A 19974-nucleotide genomic window follows, 5' to 3' on the forward strand; every position below is an offset into this window, starting at 1 on the left:
GGAGGCCAAGGCGGGTGGATCACGAGGTCAGGAGATCGAGACCATCCTGGCTAACACGGTGAAACCCCATCTCTACTCAAAAAAAAAAAAAAATACAAAAAGCCGGGCATGGTAGCATGGGCCTATAGTCCCAGCTACTTGGGACGCTGAGGCAGGAGAATCGCCTGAACCCGGGAGGCAGAGGTTGCAGTGAGCCGAGATAGAGCCACTGCACTCCAGCCTGGGCAACAGAGCAAGACTCTGTCTCAAAACAAAAACAACCCCCCCTCTTCCCGCCTCAAAAAAAAAATGTAAAAACTAGCTGGGCATATTGGCACATGCCTGTCATCCCAGTTACTCAGGAAGCTGAGGCAAGAGGATTGTGTGAGCCCAGGAGGTCGAGGCTGCAGTTAGCTATGATCGTGCCATTGCACTCCAGCCTGGGTGACAGAGTGAGACTCTGTCTCAACAAAATTTTTGTAAACTGGCAGGGCGCAGTGGCTCATGGCTATAATCCCAGCACTTTGGGAGGCCAAGGCAGGCAGATCATCTGAGGTTGGGAGTTCGAGACCAGCCTGACCAACATGGTGAAACTAAAAATACAAAATTAGCCAGACGTGGTGGTGCAGGCCTGTAATCCCAGCTACTCAGGAGGCTGAGGCAGGTGAATCGCTTGAACCTGGGAGGCAGAGGTTGCCGTGAGCTGAGATCACGCCACTGTACTCCAGCTTGGGCATCAAGAGCAAAACTCCATCTCAAAAAAAAGAAAAAAATATTTTTTTGTTAAACCCATAAGCTATTGTTTCTTTGTATCACAGATTCCAGTAACATGAAGATAATGGAGGCAGCATCTAGTCAGGAACAAAATGGCTTTAAATAGTCCCCCCCACCACCCCTGCATGGGGGGAGTGTGACTGAAGTCCCATATTATGTCTCTCAGGGCATGATAAATTTTGCATCACTCATATAGCTCAAATGGTTATGAGCTATTTTTCTTTTCTCAATGGATATAGTTTTAGATTGAGATGTACTTTCCTTCTATATTTCTTGACTTTTTTAAAAAATGTATTGGTATTTTGCAATTCAGAATCTATTACATTATGGAAGCGGGTCCAAAAACCTTGAGAGCCATGTTGTGGTTAAAGCATCTTCCTCAAGTGTTCCTGGATCTACAACACAGGATAAACTTCTTACGTTAGTTTCAGAGTTAAAGAGTTTAACATTTTTTTATTACTTTCTTGTCATCACAATTACAATTATGCCTCATTATTTATTATTATTTTGCATTCTCCATATTTAAAAAAACACAAGTTAAAACTTCCCATGTATAAAAACACTTACATTTTAAAACATCACTGCCAACATGTGTGTGTGCTCATGTGTGAGAACAGATGTGTATATACAGACATGTACATTTTTAAAGACTTGATTGTCTCTGCAGTGAAGACAATATGTTTTATTTTTTATTCCATATACTTTTCTGTATTTTCTATATTTGCTTCAATAAGCTGGTGTAACTTTTAATTTTTTTAATTAAAAAAAAATTTAGCCTAAAATTACACTTAAACATTAGCAGCTGCTGCTGGGGAAAAATGGACAAATTGCCCAGGCAGCCACATTAGAAGAAGAAAGCCATTTGAATACAGTTATATACTTATTTTTATTGAGACACATCTTGCTGTGTCACCCAGGGTTTTGCTCTGTTGCCACAGCTTACTGCAGCCGTGACCCAGGATCAAGTGATCCTCCCACCTCAGGCCCCTCTCCCCCACCAGTAGCCGAGACTACAGGCAGGCACAGACTGGCACACCACACTCAGCTAATTTTTTTTTTTTTTTTTGAGGCAAGGTCTCACTATGTTGTCCAGGCTGGTCTTGAACTCCTGAGCTCAAGTGATCCTCTCACCTTGGCTTCCCAAAGTGCTGGAATTACAGACAAGTCATGGCAGCTGGCTGTGTACAGTTATTCAGCATAAGCATAACAAAAACAGAATGGTAGCCCAGTTCCTGTGTTAATGAAATAGTAAGGGTGTAACTAGGGCAAGGTGGCCCTGTTTGTGTCACATGAATTTGTTTTAGAAAGCACTCTTGAGAACACAAACAAAACAAAAGAAAAAAATTTAGAAATACACTCACATTTTAATATAAAACGGACTGCGTTTTGTGGCTATATGATAATTTTCAACATAAATCTCCTTAAGGGAGTCAAATGTTCTGGAGAGATCTAAATTTAATACAATCTCATAGGGAGCAAAATAAGGAGTTGCTGTGATAAACTTTTTGCTTTGCCAGGTATGGGCTACAATGATAGGTTGAAATCATACAAAAATGAACTAAAATCACAAATTCATTTTCACAGATTTATTGTTAGAACTTACGTTGCTTCCTTAAGAAAACGCAACTATATTAACTCTTGGCTATTGCAGTCAAGAATAAAACAGTCAAGGGGAAAAAAAACAGTGGCCAAATTTATAAAGTTATGTGTATTTGGCTTTGAAATATTTTTGGAACGTGAAATTGGCCTTGCTTAGGTAAAGAATCAATTTGCCATGTCTTACAACATATCTATTTGAAGGCATTGAGAAGAGATCGAGAAACTCTCAAACTGAATGTACTTGTGATAATTATCAAGCCGTAATGCAAATAACAGAAAGGTCATTGTCCTTTTCCTTGCACGACATCTTTCTCTTGGTAATTTGAAGAACAGGGTCTTTCAATTACCTTTTTTGCCTTCCTACTACAGCAATACCTCACCTGTGATGAATCTGCCCTCTGGCAACCTTCTGTGTCACAAACCATCTGAGAAGTTAGGAAGTAAGCAAATAGGCCTTTAGGTTGCCAAAACAGAGTCCCAAAGTTCAAGCACTACAGTGAATGCACTTGATTTCAGAGGAAATCTCTTTAGACCCAGTACATCCTATTTATAATTTTTACACAAGCTTAGTTATCTGGTTGGGTTCCAAGACATAGCTAATTCTAAGACAAAATATTAATTACAAGTAGATGGAGGGCCTCATAAGATCTAGCATATGACTACAGAAGGAAGGAAAACAACGGATGAAGGAGGAAGAAAAAACATAAAAAGGATAACAACCAGGGCCATTTAGTGTTGGGGCAAAATGTCATATAAATCTTGGCCTTCAGAGCATTACAGCATATACAATAATTTTATACTTTTTTCATAAGTGTCTAATAAATTTTTTTGAGAAGAGTAAAATACTCTTTTTTGGTATTACACTTTGGTGTTTAATAGTAAATATTCTTTATTTGATTTTTATTAGATTTTGTTATTTATAAGATTTTACTATTTATAAAGTATATTTGATATTACACTACAAGCCAAAGTGTAATATCAAATAAAAAATATTTAACTCTTCTCAACTATTACACTTTAGTGTATAATATCACTCTAAATATTGCACACTTTTCTTTTTTTTTTGAAACGGAGTCTCGCTCTGTCGCCCAGGCTGGAGTGCAGTGGCGCGACCTCGGCTCACTGCAAGCCCCGCCTCCCGGGTTCACGCCATTCTCCTGCCTCAGCCTCCCGAGTAGCTGGGACTACAGGCGCTTGCCATGGCGCCCGGCTAATTTTTTTTATTTTTTTAGTAGAGACGGGGTTTCACCGTGTTAGCCAGGATGGTCTCTATCTCCTGACCTCGTGATCCGCCCGTCTCGGCCTCCCAAAGTGCTGGGATTACAGGCATGAGCCACCGCGCCCGGCCAAATATTGCACACTTTTCTAAAGCCTACACTAAAATGCCTTTCTATAAGTAAAGGGAACCGTTTTAGATATAGGGAATTCTAATTAGATTGGCACAGTCAAAGCCAAAAATATAAAGTAGACATTGCTACCTTATCTTCAGACCTTGCCTTTAAGAGGCAACAGAACACAAAACACAGGTGACTCTTGCTTGGTTCTGAGACAGTGAAGGAAATTCCCCAGTATTTAAATATATTCACATAACCAGTTATATAAATCTAAACATAAAACCAATCTCAAATAGGTTTTAAGGTGGTATTCACCATCTTTATGAAAAGTTGAACATTACCGATGAAGTCCAACCATATCTTTAGAAGGGGGAAACAGTGATAGCATTTACTGAATCGAAATTACTATTAAAATTCAAAGAAACATCGAACATACACATTTAACCACAATCTAGTCTTAGTTAACAGGACTGCCCAACAAAAATATTCTGTCAGGCATTAATGATCTGAATTCTGGTGTATGAGATCTATTAAATTAATGGTACACATAAAAAAGTCATGAGATGTTCCTGTTTTGTAATAAACAAGGCCGTGGCCAACTAACTAATGCTCATTAGTAGCTTTTTTGAGATAGGCTATCATTTTCGTTCCAGGGATGAACTTTTTGGGATTCTCCAAATACTCCATCAGTGTATCCTGTCCTCAGGTGATGCTTTTGTTCTTACTGGCGTCTGTGTAAGTGAATCCAAAGGCCTGACCTGTCCTCCATCCAGAGACCATGGAGATGTGGCCCACTCTTGTGTTTGCCTCCGTTTCCCACGGTGTGGCACTGGGCATACTTCTAGACAAAAATCTTGCTTTTCTCAACATCACCCATATTTAATTCTCTCTTTCATCATTGGCACTACTAAGGTTCCCATTCAGAGGCCAAACATCCTGCTCTCCAAATTTCTAATAAATTTTAAAATAAAATTTCTGATGACTGTTTATCATCAAGAAAGTAAATTCTATTCAAAATTCTCTAAAAAGAAAAGAAATAGATCATAATTTGGAAATATTCCTTTAAAAATCTTTATGATAACTGCCCTCTTTGTTTTCATGTGTTTACTTGGATAAAACTCCAGCTATTTGGATATTCAGCTATCCCAATTACTTACTAAAGCTCTAATCAGCTGAGATTCATTGCTGTTTGCTCTGGTGATGTTCTAAAATACATGATCACAGAGATTTCTGAAGTTCGGGTTTACTTCATTATGTTCTTCGAGAGAACTATCCAGAAAGTAACTTCTGTTTCCAGTTTGCAGAATGATTCTCTTGTAGCCCAAGGGAATGTGTTCCTTATGAATACAAGTAGACTTGACCAACTGGAGGACCAAGTACAGAAAGTACAGAATTTCCTATGTTTATAATGCCTTCCATCCCAGAGTTTATAACAGTTCATTATGGCTATTTGAACTCAAGCAAGGCCGAGCTTGTATCTCATTACATAATGGTACAAAGTAACTCAGCCAAAACTTTGTGTTCACTCCCCTGGCCTTTTTTGTCTTGTAACCACCACCTCTGTGATTTTTGCTGCTTCCAAATAAAGGCCAAACCACATGTGTCATCTTCTACATCCTCTTGTAGTGCCAGAAAGCCTCACTCTCTAGTTCTCCAATAACCATAACAGTTGTGAGCATTCTATATCTTATTTAACTTAAGACAGTGGGTTAATTTTAGGTATGACTATAGAGGGATAATGCAAATTCTTTCACAGCAACTTGAAGTTCAGCCTTCACAGAAGCAGAGAGTACTACAGGTGGCAGGAAATTATTTCTGCCAGCAAATAGTAGTAGAACAAGTTTCTTTAGAACAAAAGGAGAAAAAGACACATCCAGTTTCAGTGGGATTAAATTAGACAGCAGGAGTTGGCTACCTAAACAGTACTTTTTTGGGTACTTATTGCTGTTCAAGCATTTGGGGATGTGCTATGCATAAATACATGCTCTGATAAATCTTTTCTTTGTCCTTTATCATTGGATTGGGGTGGACAAACAAGTGTTCCTGGAGGCAAAATGGCAAGCCACCATATTCACAAAACGCAGATAAGGAAGTAGAAACTGGATACATGAATGGTGAAGGGAAACATCCATTGTAATTTGCAAGGTTTCTTCATTTACAAAGGCTTTTAGGAAGAAGTGAGGTTTGAATCAAAGATGGAGCCTCCCGCAGAACCAGAAATGATGAAGAGAAAGGGGAAGCCATGAACTTCCAGGCATAGAGGATCTCTTTCGTGGCCAATAGACTCATGAAACAGGGTTATACCTGTTTTATCACAAAAGATGCCACCTTTGGGTTATGGTCCACAAGCACATTCCCCAGTCAGTGACAATATCTTCACCTGCAGAGTGAACATGAGAACTAAGAAAATAGCCTGGACACTCAGAATAGGAAAAACACTTCCCTAAAATATTTAGACAAGTAATACAAAATTTATTTAGGTAACTGCCTTAGTTCTCTGCTTTTACAGCACGTGTTCATAAAAGAGAAGAGGCGGGATAGAAATGGGGTGGAGGTGAGAATAAATGGCTTAAATTCAGAAGTTATCATGCCAGATTTTTCTCCTCCCTGTTTCTATTTATGAAACTTTGCACAGCACCCTCAATTTTGAGGGTAGATTTAGAATGTATTTTCACTTGGCTATGGGGAACACAGATCCCCTTGTCCACAGTTGTGGTTTTATAAGAAGAGAAAGCATGAAATAAAGATGAGAGAGACACCCAGGATGAGATCCGTTTTTTCCTAAACACTCACCTGAAATGCCAGACATTCCAAAAGCTTTTGCATTTACAGAGAGTGAGAAATCTCTCTGCTGTCTGTGCTTCATTGGAAAGTAGAGGGACTATTGCTCTTTCAAGTGGGGGAGGTTTGTGTAACAGAAAGAAACAGCAGAAAATAGGTCAGCAAAGTCAAGTGACCTGCACAGATGGGTGTTTTGAGATGTGTAAGCCGAGGTTCCACAATCACTACCCAGATTCACTTACAAATATCAGGAGTAAAGGCCGGAAATAGAAACATATTTTCCAGGCAAGAAGGAGTGGGGAAGAGGGAGAAGTGGGTTATCTTTTTTCCTTCAAATCACTACCATTTCCAGCATTTGAAAGAACATTTTCTTAAAATCATTTTGTTCAACAGACGACAGTATTTCTTGGGAAAGTAGTAAAAAAAAAAGGAAAAAAAAAATTCAAGCAATTTTTTTTTCCTTTCAGCCACCAACTTCCTTTTCTTCCCACCTGTGAATATGAATACAAGACCATTTCATTCCTAAGGTACTTTACTGGCCCCATTCTGCTTGAATATCCCAACATCGTGCAATCACTAATTGTTTCAAACAGTAACCTAGTACCAAACAGAATTTTAACATCGCCACTAATTCTTTTGAACAAGGCTGTGTTGGCAATTATGAAACAGGATAGACGTTGGCAAGTGCTTTCAGAATAATTATAGGGTTTCTCGAGTAGTACAGTATAAATAATTGCTGGTTTAAAAAGCGTTATTGTGAACAGCAATTTATACTAAAATTTATATTTGCTCCTTGAAACCAATATATGTCGAGAGTGCCTCACTCCCTCTCCTACCTCCCCACCTTGAGCTCTCAAGGGCTTTGGAACCTTTTGATTTTATGACACTTTTAACTTAGCAAGGCAACTACAAGGCATGTCTAGGCCATAGTAAATAAGGGTAAGAGTAATGCATTTAATAAATGGGCATGAATGAAGTAATGACACTGTTTCAGCTCTGGCCACCTGGTGTGCTCCCAGGATACTGACGTACAGAAAGGCCATTTTGGTACAGAGAGAAGCTAAGAACTGCAGTGGCATCACTTTTGCCTGGCAAGTAGGGCACGCTGAAGATTATCACCTCTTCTTTGGCTTATGATGGCGTGGATGCAGGGCACAGAGGACCAAGACACAGCAAGCTCTCGGAGATAATGCAGCTCTAAAGTGGCCACAGAGACTTATTAAAATATATTTTTTCCTCTCTGTGGAAATTTTAATTTTATCCTATGGTACATTAAAAATGGGTGAGTACATCAGAAAAGCAGGGGGAAAGAAAGCCTTGATGATTGGGGGAGAATGGTTTTTGAAGGGCTCTTCTCTCTTCTCTTTGGGTGAATGCTAAATAGCAGTCCTTCTTTTCCAAACAGGTGACTGTATGTGTCATCTTCTTGTCTTTCTGTTGATCCTAGTGGCTTCTCTTACCCAGCCTGAGAACTCCCCTGAGATTTTTCACATCCTGAATGTTTCTCACCAAAGTAGCTAGAGTTCTAGGATAATGTGTTTTTTTTGTTTCAACTGCGGTTCCTGGTTTCTGCTCTCTAAAGCCCTTTTAAGTCGTATTTTCCATGATTGTTCAGTGCTGGCTTTGGTATTTAAATAAGGCTTTCAATGGGTCATTAGCCCTGTAATTGATTCTAGCTATTTTTAAATGGTGCCTTGGTTATTAAAGAGCCCCCATATTCACAACAGTCTTGTCTTTCTTGGAGAATTACTAAGCATTTGCTGATTTTTTTTTAGTGCCAAAAATATTGCAATTTTATCTCATTGTGAATATATTTCTCATTGATAGAAAGAGTCAATCTTTTTGAATGAGGACAGAAAATATTTAACTGTTACACTTCCATATAATAGCCTTGTGCTTTTATTTTTCTTTCAAATAATCACAACAAATACCCATCCTGTACCCCAGGCCCTGTCATAGCTATATGTATTTTACTTTACTTACATTTAAAAAAATCAATTATCAGCAAATCACAGTACTTCAATTGGAAATAACTTTACAGAGAAAGAGAAGTGACTGGATTAAAATCACTTACTCAGTGTTAGAGAGGAAAAAACCCAACTTCTTCCTCTACCTGCTTATATTCAGTGTCTGGGGCCCCACAAAATAAACTTACAAAAGACAGGTTAACAGGAGAAAAGGGATTATTTTATATGTATATGAGGGGGCCTCACGGAAATTAAGTGAATACCCCCAAGAAGGTCATCAGATCTGGAGGGTTGTATACCATTTTAACAAAGGGCAATAAACTTATGGAGAAGTGACAAGATAAAGGAAAATGGTTTGAGGCTTCTAGGGGCCATAAATTGTGGGAAGGTAAATATATGTGGGAACTAATAGAAGACAAGGGTTACTTCAATAAGGTTTGTTTTAGCAGGTTTAAGTCAGTGCCCATCTGTAGTGATAAGGGTTGTCTCCTCTTCCTGGGGTTGGGGCAGAGGGCACCTTTACAAGGGGAAATGTATGCCTTGCCTATAGGCAGATAGGGGTAGGGTAGAGAGCTTTTTCTGCTGTTTCTCAGTTGCTTTCAGCTCAAAATAATCTTCATGCCAAAGCATCATAATTTGGGGTGGCGTATTCTGATCTTCTCACCAGTTAGTTGCAGAGCTAAAATTAGAACTTAGACCATCTGACTCTTAGCCCATTCTTTTGATTTCTCTATGCTTTATTATATAATATTAAAATAGCTGTTAGTCTCTGTGATACTACTACAAGAGGCTTACCAATTCTAATATTAGAACCAACCAACAAGCCTGGCTCCACACCCTTGGCACATGTCACAATCAATCACAGCACAGTGCATCTCAACCAGCCCCCAAGCATTCACTTGAAATCCATGTGACTCAGAATATGAGCTGAAACTCACTTGCCATCTTGACCTTATAGTAATCCCAGGATAAAGCAGTAATTCCTGGTTCAGAAAAGCAGATGGAGATTAACTTTGATTATTGAGTATTATCTGGGATCAGATAAAAATATCAATAGCTCATATAACAATAGTAATAGCAGTTACCATTGTATGCCAGGCTTGAGCTAGTTGCTTACATATATTCTTGCATTTGAGCCTCGTAACAGCGCTGTGAAGTAGGTACTATTATCTCTGTGGTAGAGATTAGGAAATAGAGGTTTGGAGAGGTTAAATAACTTGCCCATGACCATGCTAATAAGTGGAAGATTTAGCATTGGGGTCCAAGGCTGTCTATCTGTAAAGCCACACCTTGACATCTAACAACATATATGGAGAGGTCCATGTGCTGACCACTTGTAGCCCAGCCCTAGATGTCACAAGAGTAGTTATTAACTTTCTCACCACCAGCCTTTTCTTTTAGTCCTGTGAATTCCTTTGACATCTGTGGGTGGCAGGCTCTAGTAAATGTAGTTCAGAAGAAGATGCCTGCCCCAATTGATTTTTTAGACAGACACTTTAATTTGTGTCGGTTCTTCCTGTAGAGTTTCCACACTCTACAGGAAAGAAGGAAAGACCTGAGGCTGTCATTGGGTATTTTAACCCTTTCATTCCACTCCAGGGTAGTAGATATTACATGGTAGAAGGAGGTGGTAGGATTTCCTAATTTATTTATTCCTTTGGAGTACCTGCTGTGTGTCAGGCACTGAGGCAGGCACTGGGAAGATAGGATGGAGAAGAATGACAGGTTCCTGCTCTATACATCTTATTCTTAATGTGTGGAGACAGGTAATAAATATGTGGCATTCCAGGGAGTGATAAATGCTTTGAAGAATGAATGCAGGTATTCATAGCAGGTGACTTGCAGGGAGAGGGCGAGGGATGCCTTGGGTTTTTCATTTCCTGTGAACCCTAGGACAAATATTAAGAAAAACTTTTCAAAAAGCAAGATAAGCTTCTGTATCTCTGAAATGACTGCAGTGCACTTGTGGCTCGGATGGAGACTGAGGAAAATGTAAAATAGACATGGTGTAATTTCAGTGTAATTTTCCTCTTTGACACCACTATCATTTTCTCAGTCTTCTGGGCCCTTCTCTCCCTGATAACTCTCTGCACCTGCAGCTGCATCGTGTTCTACCTACGGTGCAAGGCTCATTGCCTCTCCCTAACGCCACCACTGTGAACCACGAAGGATCCTGTGTTTTGTGTCCTCAAAGTCAGGTCCCCTGTGGCTACCGAAGTGCAACCAGCTACACTGATAAAAGAGCCTCGGCTCACTCTTCCCAAGTGAATTGTTTCTGTTCACACTGGTTCTGTTTTTCTCTGTGAAATGAGGAGGTTGGGATAAACCCTAGTTGAAAAGGTGGCAGGAGAATGAACAGATGGTGGCAGTATCACCTTGGTCTTGCCCCAGCTTGGTAACCTTGGGACAGTCACTTTACCTCTCAGCCTCAGGTGCCTTGACTGAAAAGAAAGGGGTTTGATTTGTTAATCACAGAGGTGTTTATGGACCTGGCATTGAATGATTTAAAAGGTTCCATGTAGCTCTTTAGAGTACACTAAACAAAACAAAAACTATGATTTACTAGAGGCTGTGCATCTCTTTCCAGAGGAGTTTCAGACCAGGAAAGAGGACAGTAGTACAGTATCACTGTGAGGCGGTAGGAAAAATTATTCAAGGTCTTTTAACTTTCGTTCCTGAGGACAGTTAGTGAGGGAAATGAACTCTTATGAGGTTGTTAATGAGATCAGAGCAAAGATGGCTCTTTGTACTCCCAAACTATGTTTAATTTCTTAAACTTTAGAAATGGCAGGTTTTAACTAAGTCAGCCAGATGTGGGAACCGAGCAGGGACCAGGATAAGCCAAAGCATCAGACTCACTTACTTGTGAAACTGACCGGCTTCTGCTTGTTATCTGTCATTTTACTCCATATTGAGGTCAGAGTGGTAAAGCTATTATGCAGTATACATTTCCTTTTGCTTAAAAGACATGAGATTATCAAAACAACAGGGAAGGGATGTTACTCACTCTCACCAGTAATTTTCAAATGCTGAAAATAAATGTGCCTAGATATAGTCTCCATAAATATATTAATGTGTTGCATATTCCCTATATAGCTATAGTTATTTCTTAATTGATTTCACTCTGGAATGCTGTGAAATCGCCTTATGGAAATCTGAAACATAAAAAGATACCACTTACTTTGTAGCTATCCTGTTTTCTTCTAAAGGTGTTGGTTAAGTGCATTGAAGCATCAGTGGTCCACACAGTGACTCTTCCAGACAAACTCAATTAGCAGAAGGAGCAGCAAAACCAGCAGTTATGCAAAATGTTTCTTTTTGTTTTCTTTAATTGTGGTAATGAGTTCATTCAATTTTGAAAGCTTATTTTTGTATGCCTGTCTTCCATGAAATTTTGAGGTGTGAATTCAGCCATTCATTGCTTGAGCTTTTATTATTTCAGAATTAGGGTAGCATTACTTCTGTTCCCTCATCATCCCCTTGGAGAGTCACCATCTAGATGATAATATATACTTCTATTTACGTCTTTTTCCTAGTGTCCTTGAGCCTTAAGGAAAAGAAACAACGTCAAAAAACATTAATTTTTTTCCATTGAAAGCTGATCCATGTGTGTGCTGACAATAACTTTAATCCCTTTAATATCCAAGTGAGGAGGATTGAAAACTGGTAACACTTGCATTGATATTTTTTAAATATGATCTTATAGCAAAAAAAGTTTGATATCTTTTTGGTGACCACTTAAAGGAGAAACTATTGATGCATAAATTATAAATTCTGTGGCTTTAAATATTATTTTTTGAGATGAATGTGTTTGGGGTAGAATATGAACAACTTAAAACTTTAAAATTTCCATCTAAATTTCAAGTCTTAAATGTTCCTTTTTTTTTTTTTTGAGACGGAGTCTCGCTCTGCTGCCCAGGCTGGAGTGCAGTGGCATGATGTCAGTTTACTGCAACCTCCATCCCCCAGGTTCAAGAAATTCTCTGCCTCAGCCTCCCAAGTAGCTGGGATTATAGGCGTGTGCCATCACACCCGGCTAATTTTTGTATTTTTAGTAGAGATGGGGTTTCACCATCTTGGCCAGGCTGGTCTTGAACTCCTGACCTCATGATCCACCCACCATGGTCTTTCAAAGTGCTGGGATTACAGGCGTGAGCCACCGCGCCCGGCCCCTCTTCTACACTTTTTTCAAGGTCAGAAGCAGCTCACATATAGACAATTACATCTTCAGCCACTTAGTTTTCGAGTATCACTTTTGTTTCATAAAATGAGCTATGTTGTCCTTACAATTCAGTTGATGGCCAGAAGAAAATCAGACACTTTATAAAAAGTAGGACTTTAAAAAACACTGGTGTCCTATTGTAGGCTGTTTCACAATACACATAGTAAAATATAAATTTTATTTTTTTTGTTGATTGGGAAGGAGATGGGAGGGGGTGGAGAGTGACATTACAGTTTGAATTTGTAATTTGAAAGTGGAGAAAATGGATGAAGTAAAAAGATTACCATATGAGTATCGCCAGATCCTCCCTCCCACACACACATACCTATCCCTAGGCAATCTTTCTGTGGGAATTTACCTTGGTGTTTAAAAATCACAGCAATATAAAAGTGATATTAAAAATAGTATACTACCACTGTAGGAAGTATGACAAACATATGAGATCCTGAGAAACTGCAGAATATTTTCTCATTCAAAGTTTAGTACCTTGGTCTTATAGTGCTTGACACCAAAAAACATAGCAAATACTGTTTTATATTTAGCCTATTCCCTGATGCCTTGTTTCTTAAATTAATTCATGGGCAATGAATGGGGGAGGAAAAATAACAACAACAAATATGCCCTGGTGATATAGTAAATGCCACTTTCCAACACTCGCTCGCTACCTAAGAAAATCGGTTTATTTTCTTCTCTCGTGCCCAGCTTGATTGCAGAGAGCAAGAGAGTAGATGGAAACTGTGGGGGTTTTTTTAACATTATATCATTAACTCCATCCAACACAACATGCTTAATTCCTTGTTTCTCGTAACTTTGGGATAAAGTATGGTGTTTTGCTGCCTGTTTACAAAATAGGCAACAGACACAGAACATAAGAGCTGCTACATATCATAGAACATATCAAGAATGCCAGAGATTTTTCCTGTTTTCTTCCACAAGACCATGTTAAACTGTGTGTATCAAGTTTAATAGGAGCAATGTAAAGCTACTTGATTACATTTTTATCCACAACATGATTTTAAACTAATGCTATTGGCCAGGCGCAGTGGTTCATGCCTGTAATCCCAGCACTTTGGGAGGCCGAGGCGGGCAGATCATGAGGTCAGGAGATCGAGACCATGGTGAAACCCTGTCTCTACTAAAAATACAAAAAATTAACCAGGCATGGTGGCGGGCCCCTGTAGTCCCAGCTACTCCAGAGGCTGAGGCAGGAGAATGGTGTGAACCCGGGAGGTGGAGGTTGCAGTGAGCCGAGATCGCGCCACTGCACTCCAGCCTGGGGGACAGAGTGAGACTCTGTCTCAAATAAATAAATAAATAAACTAATGCTATTTACCGTGAAGTGTAGTAGTTATACTTAGTGCCTCCCAGCACTTGAGGGTTTCATCATTGCCTTACAGTATTTCTCAGAAAATAACACATTCTCCCCTGGAAATTGTTGGCTGACTTTAGCAAATTCAGCCCACCTATTCATTTAAGACTGTTATGTGTGTTTGATTATCTAGAATGAATTGCCTTAAGAGTCTCTTTTGGAAAAGTACTAGCACAGTGCCCAAAATGCCAGGGAGTGGAAAGTCATGGTCTCGGCGGGGAAATGACTGCAGTGTTCGTGGAGACAGTGTTTTCGCTTGGCTGACATTAATGACAACCCAGTGCTATGCACTCACTGAGTGTTTTCATTTCAGAAGAGCATCAAAACCACTGAGTCCTTTCAAGTCGTCTTCTTTTACTGTGAAACCAGAAACCATGCCGACGACTACTTTCAGTAATAACCTATGTCCCAACTGCAGGCTGAAGTAAACTTCTTGTCATATAATTTTCTAATTTCTGTGTAGGGGTACTTGTAGCAAACAACTTAGTTTCTTTCAGAGCATGACTTCAGAAAGCGTATTTTCATGCAGCAGTGATGGGTAATGAAATCAGAATTTCAACAAAGTCTGCCCTAATTGAACAGCATTATCAGGAGAAATAAAACATGAGACTCAGAGTTTTCTCCCAAAGTCATTTATGTTATTAGGTAATGAAACTGATTTTATTTTAGCAAACGTACTAGGAGGTATACTTCCACGTGAACATTGCCCCTTCAAAGCAGTCAACTGGAAAGGCTGAATGTCCGTGCCCATAACGCTGTCACTGCCAAAAGCTAATATATGACTCTTCTGAAATGGCTTTCACCTCCTTTAGCAATGTTTTCATATTCTCCATAGTGGCCATAGTTCTCCTAGAAAAGTGAGCTTGATATTTGAAAACAAACAATAGTTAATATGCTGAAAAAGGTAAGTGAAGCAACCAAACCAGGCCATTTTCCTTAAAAAAACAAACAAACAAACAAAAAAAACGGGCCAGTCATGGTGGCATACACCTGTAATCCCAGCACTTTGGGAGGCCAAAGTGGGTGGATCACCTGAGGTCAAGAGATCAAGACCAGCCTGGCCAACATGGAGAAACCCGTCTCTACTAAAAATACAAAAATTACCCAGACATGGTGGTGGGCGCCTGTAATCCCAGCTACTCGGGAGGCTGAGGGAGGAGAATCCTTTGAACCCTGGGGGAGGTGGAGGTTGCAGTGAGCCAAGATCACGCCACTGCACTCCAGCCTGGGTGACAGAGAGAGACCCTATCTTAAAAAAAAAAAAAAGGAGGAGAGGGACTATAAAGTACAACTGTGTCTTATCTCATTGGCACTAAGAGCAGCTGCATAAGAAGTTGCTCCAAGTAGTTTGAGGCAATGACAACATAAGAACTTTGATGCTCAGTCCTCATTTTGGTGTCAAGGTTGGAGCCAGTGAATTTGTTGGAAGAAAATATTGGCCACTAGCTTTCTTCTAGAAAATTAATAGAGTGGATGACAATGAAGACAACAAAGAACATTCGAAGGCTATCATCCACCACAACATAGGAGCATCTCCACACCCACAGTATGTGTCAGATATCCAGATTACCCCACTGTTGATCGTACACACTTTCGGTTGTGTCAGAATTGCTACTCCCCTGACTAACAAAATTCTGCACAAGCAGTGAGTGTGGGAAGCTGAATGGAGGGACAACACAAGGGAAAATCCTGCTCAAAAGAACACAGAATGGTGACTTTCATTGTCATAATCTCATAGTAATCACAGACAATTCTGACTTCAGCCACCAGTTCAGAAATCAGTAAGAGGCAGGACAGTTTGGTCACGAAGCCGCTTGGTGCTTTTACTGCAGTCACACAGAATTCCCTGTTTCCAGGCTCAGCAAACCTCCGTTACACAACCTCGGGTTGAAGACAAGGGTGCGCTGGGAAATTTGATGTAAATTTTAGTTGTGACATTGAAGCTTTCCCCACAGGAAGTCCTTTGGAACTATCATCGTTTTATTCCATTTTATGTTTAAAAATATAAAAATGGGCTTTATTAAAATCCCTTTTTTTTTTTTTTTTTTTGATACGGAGTCTCGCTGTCGCCCAGGCTGGAGTGCAGTGGCGTGATCTCAGCTCACTGCAGCCTCCGCCCCCCGGGTTCATGCCATTCTCCTGCCTCAGCCTCCTGAGTAGCTGGGACTACAGGCGCCCGCCACCTCGCCCGGCTAATTTTTTGTATTTTTAGTAGAGATGGGGTTTCACTGTGTTAGCCAGGACGGTCTCGATCTCCTGACCTCGTGATCCGCCTGCCTCGGCCTCCCAAAGTGCTAGGATTACAGGTGTGAGCCACCGCGCCCGGCCCCAAAATCCCATTTTTTTTTAAGGTTTATGAGCTGTTACTGAAGACTATACAGAACTGCTACCTATTTTCCTGTCTCTATCTTTTCTCCTGGGATCTGTTTTGGCTTACTGCAGATCGAGGAAAAGAGCCACACTGGAGTGAAATGAATGACAACATTCCTGGAGAAGTCTCTCACGATCTCAAAATCCTTGGCCCACTGGTCATTTATAGCCATTGCTAAAGTATTTGTGACCAATTTCCTTTAGTTTAACAATTACTCTCTCAATAGACAAGCATCCATCCAAATAACAATTTGTCCTAAAGCAAATCCCTGGAATATTAAAATACATCATTAGTTTAGGAAATCTGTTAGTTGGCCCTCAAAGTGTTTCATTTTTTCTTACATAATCCTTTCTTGCTCCCCATTTTTCAGTTAGAGTTGAATAAGGTAGGGCCTAGCAATGTCAACCATGATGGAGATGCCACATAGTATTTGTCAGGTTAGGAGAAGGGTGAGAAACCATGTAGCAGATGGAACGGATGGTTCCACAGCCCCTTGACTCCCTGACGTAGAAGAGACTGAAGGCAACGTGATCACCATGTTCAAAAGTTGGCTTTCTCCATTTTAAATTCTTCCTTAAAGCCTCTTTAAGGAAAGACCCTGAAATGATACAGTAGAAAAATCACACAGACTTCTTTAAAATGAATTCTATCACTATTCCTGAGATCGCACCTGCCCCACTGAGGACATTTTGTTTTTGCAAAGTGCTTTGAAATGTGATAAAAGATCTTAAAGAATATTTGTAAAATTATGCCCAAAGAAGACATTCTTTGAGGTTAATTTGCAGTGTCTAAAAGTCAAGAATGAGGAAGGAAAGGAAAATAATAGATTCACTTTAAAATGGACCGTGCTAATTGGGCAGTGAAACATCCTTGTGTCACACCATTTACTGTAGCAGACCAGAAGAGGGAAAAGGCTTGATTTTTCTCTCATAGATACCACAATTCACTCTCAAAAACATTCCTAAAATGGACTGATATTTCTCTGATAGAGCACCTGTTTTGCTACTGACAGTGTTAAGTTCCATACTGATTAGCTCATCTAGCCTAACTGACAACTCAAAAAGCTGATTCCGAGAACAAGAAACTGGCTTCAATAGAAATATTATGGTTTATTTTGAAGGGTGGGGACAGGTAAGGACTAAACAAATTTATCTTTGTGACATAGTTTAAAGGGTATTTTAAATGAATAATAATTCCTCATAAGTGCTAGCCATTCGTCTCATCGTTGGTGGGTGTGTTTGAGGTGCGGCTGGTTTTTTAAAGCAAATATACCAAGGGTTATGAACCCCCCAAAAATTCTGTTCCATTCAGAATTTATTTGTAAGTCTACACACTTATTCAAATGATTTTTTTCTAAACTTTAATTTTCTTTTTTTAACTCGATTTCTTGGAATTGCTTTCAATAACTGCTTCAGGCCTCTTTGAATATCAGTGAAGGCAAAATCAGGGCAAGTCGTGGTGAACAGTTTGGCTTTTCTGGAACGCTGAGCTGACGCCAGCCACCCCACTGGGCTTGGTTCCCCAACATCTCACAGCGAAGGCACTTGTCTGATGAATATTACGCTTTTATGTTACCACTGGGGGCTGCCTCAGAAATTACTCCTCTGTGTCCTGACGGTCCTTGACTTGGCCTTGGAGTTTGTCCTTGACCTCCAATACCTTAGACAGTTGCAGGTGGGAGCAGTGTAGCTTGAGGTTCTAAAATGCTTTGCTGATGGAAAAGGTTTTGTTCTGAAAAGTGAATTACAATAGGAAATGGATTTGCATTACTGACACTATCTGCTGTGGGCTTTGCCTCTATTGATTTAAAGCAAAAGGGCACAATTAGTGGCCTTCAAAGAGAGGGGAAAAAAAATAACAATCTAACTCTGTCCTAGCACGTTTACTTTCAAGGGAAAAAAACTTTTATTTTTACATCAACAGCATATTAGCACGGTGTTGCCTTGTCTCATCTGTAATGGCAAGACATGGTTTTGAAAAAAAATTCTCTTCATTTGATACTAGTAATGTTGTTTTCTAACATTAAGCACAACAACAAAAAAAAAGCAGGGAGAGCACGAGGGGTTCGGTGTATAAAAACGGTGTTCTAGCTGCCAGAACTTTTATTTTGGATCTCGAAGAGAACAGTTCATTGTATTTCCTTTCCTAAACCAATGAAAATGAAATTAGTTACCAGGTAGAATTCTCTTCCACTTTCTATCCCTTTTCCCTGACGAGATGAAACCTGCTGGGTTTTGCCATAAAAAGAGGTCCCTGTTGGGGAAATGAGAGTTCAGCTCACTCTTCACATCATGGTGTAATACGGCGGGACTGGCTCTGGAAGATTATGTAGTGCAGCACTATGCCTAAGAACAGATGAGGAAGCTGAGCTCTGGAGAAAGAGGGTCACAAAGTGTTACAGGCATTTGGTGAATTCTGCTCACTGCACGGGCAGTTGTGAGAGCCTCCAAACCCTGTAGTTCAGTCTTTTCCCCACTTTACCAGTGTGTGAGGCCTCTCTCCCACTTCCTCCACTTACCACCTCTCCAAGATGCCAGCCTCACTGTGGGCTTTCCCTAGAAAGAAACACTGGTTTCTTTCTATCGTGCCCTAGTTAGTGTTCTCACATTAGGCCTCTGTGTTAGAAATAAAGCTGCTAAACTCCATGTCGTTATACAAAAGGAATACAGTGACCTATCCTTCATTCTTCTGATAGGTCCCTCAACTCCAGCTGCAGCCCCTGCCAAATACCATCATCCTTAAAAGATAGACAGTGATCCCAGCACTGTGGGAGGCCAAGGCAGGTAGATCACTTGAGTCCAGGAGTTCAAGACCAGCCTGGGCGACATAGTGAAACCCCATCTCTACTGGAAAAAAAAAAAAAAAAAGCCAGGTGTGGCGCTGTGTGCCTGTAGTCCCAGCTACTCAGGAGGCTGAGGTGGTAGGATTGCTTTAGGCCAGGAAGTGGAGGTTGCAGTGAGCTGTGATGGCACCACTGCACTCCAGCCTGGGTGACAGAGTGAGACCCTGTCTAAAGAAAAAAAAAAAAGACAGTGATGATGATTATAGCTAACATTTATGGAGCACTTACTATGTGGTGGGCACTGATGCTACAGGCACTTTACTTGCGTACCCTGTAATAATGAGATAGGGCTTGTTTTAAAGGTGAGGAAACTGAGGCACAGAGAGATTAAGAAAGTGTCCAAGTTCTCATAGCTAACAAATGTCAGGGTAGAGATTCAACCCCAGACTCTAAATTTTGCAAATCAAATCTCTACACTTTGTCTTCAAGGTCATAATCAACTCTCTTCTTTCTCCTTAAAAAAAAAAAAAGTTTTCACTTTCATCCTTAATTCCTATGCAGTGAAGCTAATGTAACAAGATGAGGTGCGCTGGTGGGTTCTGTGCATCCTTTTTGTGTCCTTGGTGCCCTGTCACGCAGGTTCTCAGCAAGTGGTGGCAGGACTTGCAGCTGGATGGACTCGTGTGTAGGCCCATATGTTGGGGGTGGGGGGTGCGGTGTATGTGTAAGCATGTGGGGTGTGTGTGTAGGGTGCGCGTGCAGTGTGTGTGTGGCATGTATGGTGTGCATCTGTGGT

At 40.3% G+C, this 19974-nt stretch overlaps 1 protein-coding gene and 1 long non-coding RNA gene across 3 annotated transcripts in view; one reads left to right on the forward strand and one right to left on the reverse strand.

Moving 5' to 3' along the window:
• The window catches only part of RORA (RAR related orphan receptor A), a 729290-nt gene that overhangs the window by 664426 nt on the left and 44890 nt on the right, over positions 1-19974 (forward strand). The gene's annotated exons all lie outside the window — the stretch shown is intronic.
• LOC131381116 (uncharacterized) overlaps positions 1-19974 on the reverse strand; it is a 94304-nt gene that overhangs the window by 20735 nt on the left and 53595 nt on the right. Inside the window, exons 3-4 of the long non-coding RNA XR_009209587.1 lie at positions 14704-14887; positions 11616-11981 (exon numbers count right to left, since the gene is read on the reverse strand). This is a non-coding gene — a long non-coding RNA (uncharacterized LOC131381116). The remainder of the gene's footprint in view (positions 1-11615; positions 11982-14703; positions 14888-19974) is intronic.

Source organism: Hylobates moloch, unplaced genomic scaffold (assembly GCF_009828535.3).
Source record: "Hylobates moloch isolate HMO894 unplaced genomic scaffold, HMol_V3 SCAFFOLD_14, whole genome shotgun sequence".
Classification (NCBI taxonomy): domain Eukaryota; kingdom Metazoa; phylum Chordata; class Mammalia; order Primates; family Hylobatidae; genus Hylobates; species Hylobates moloch.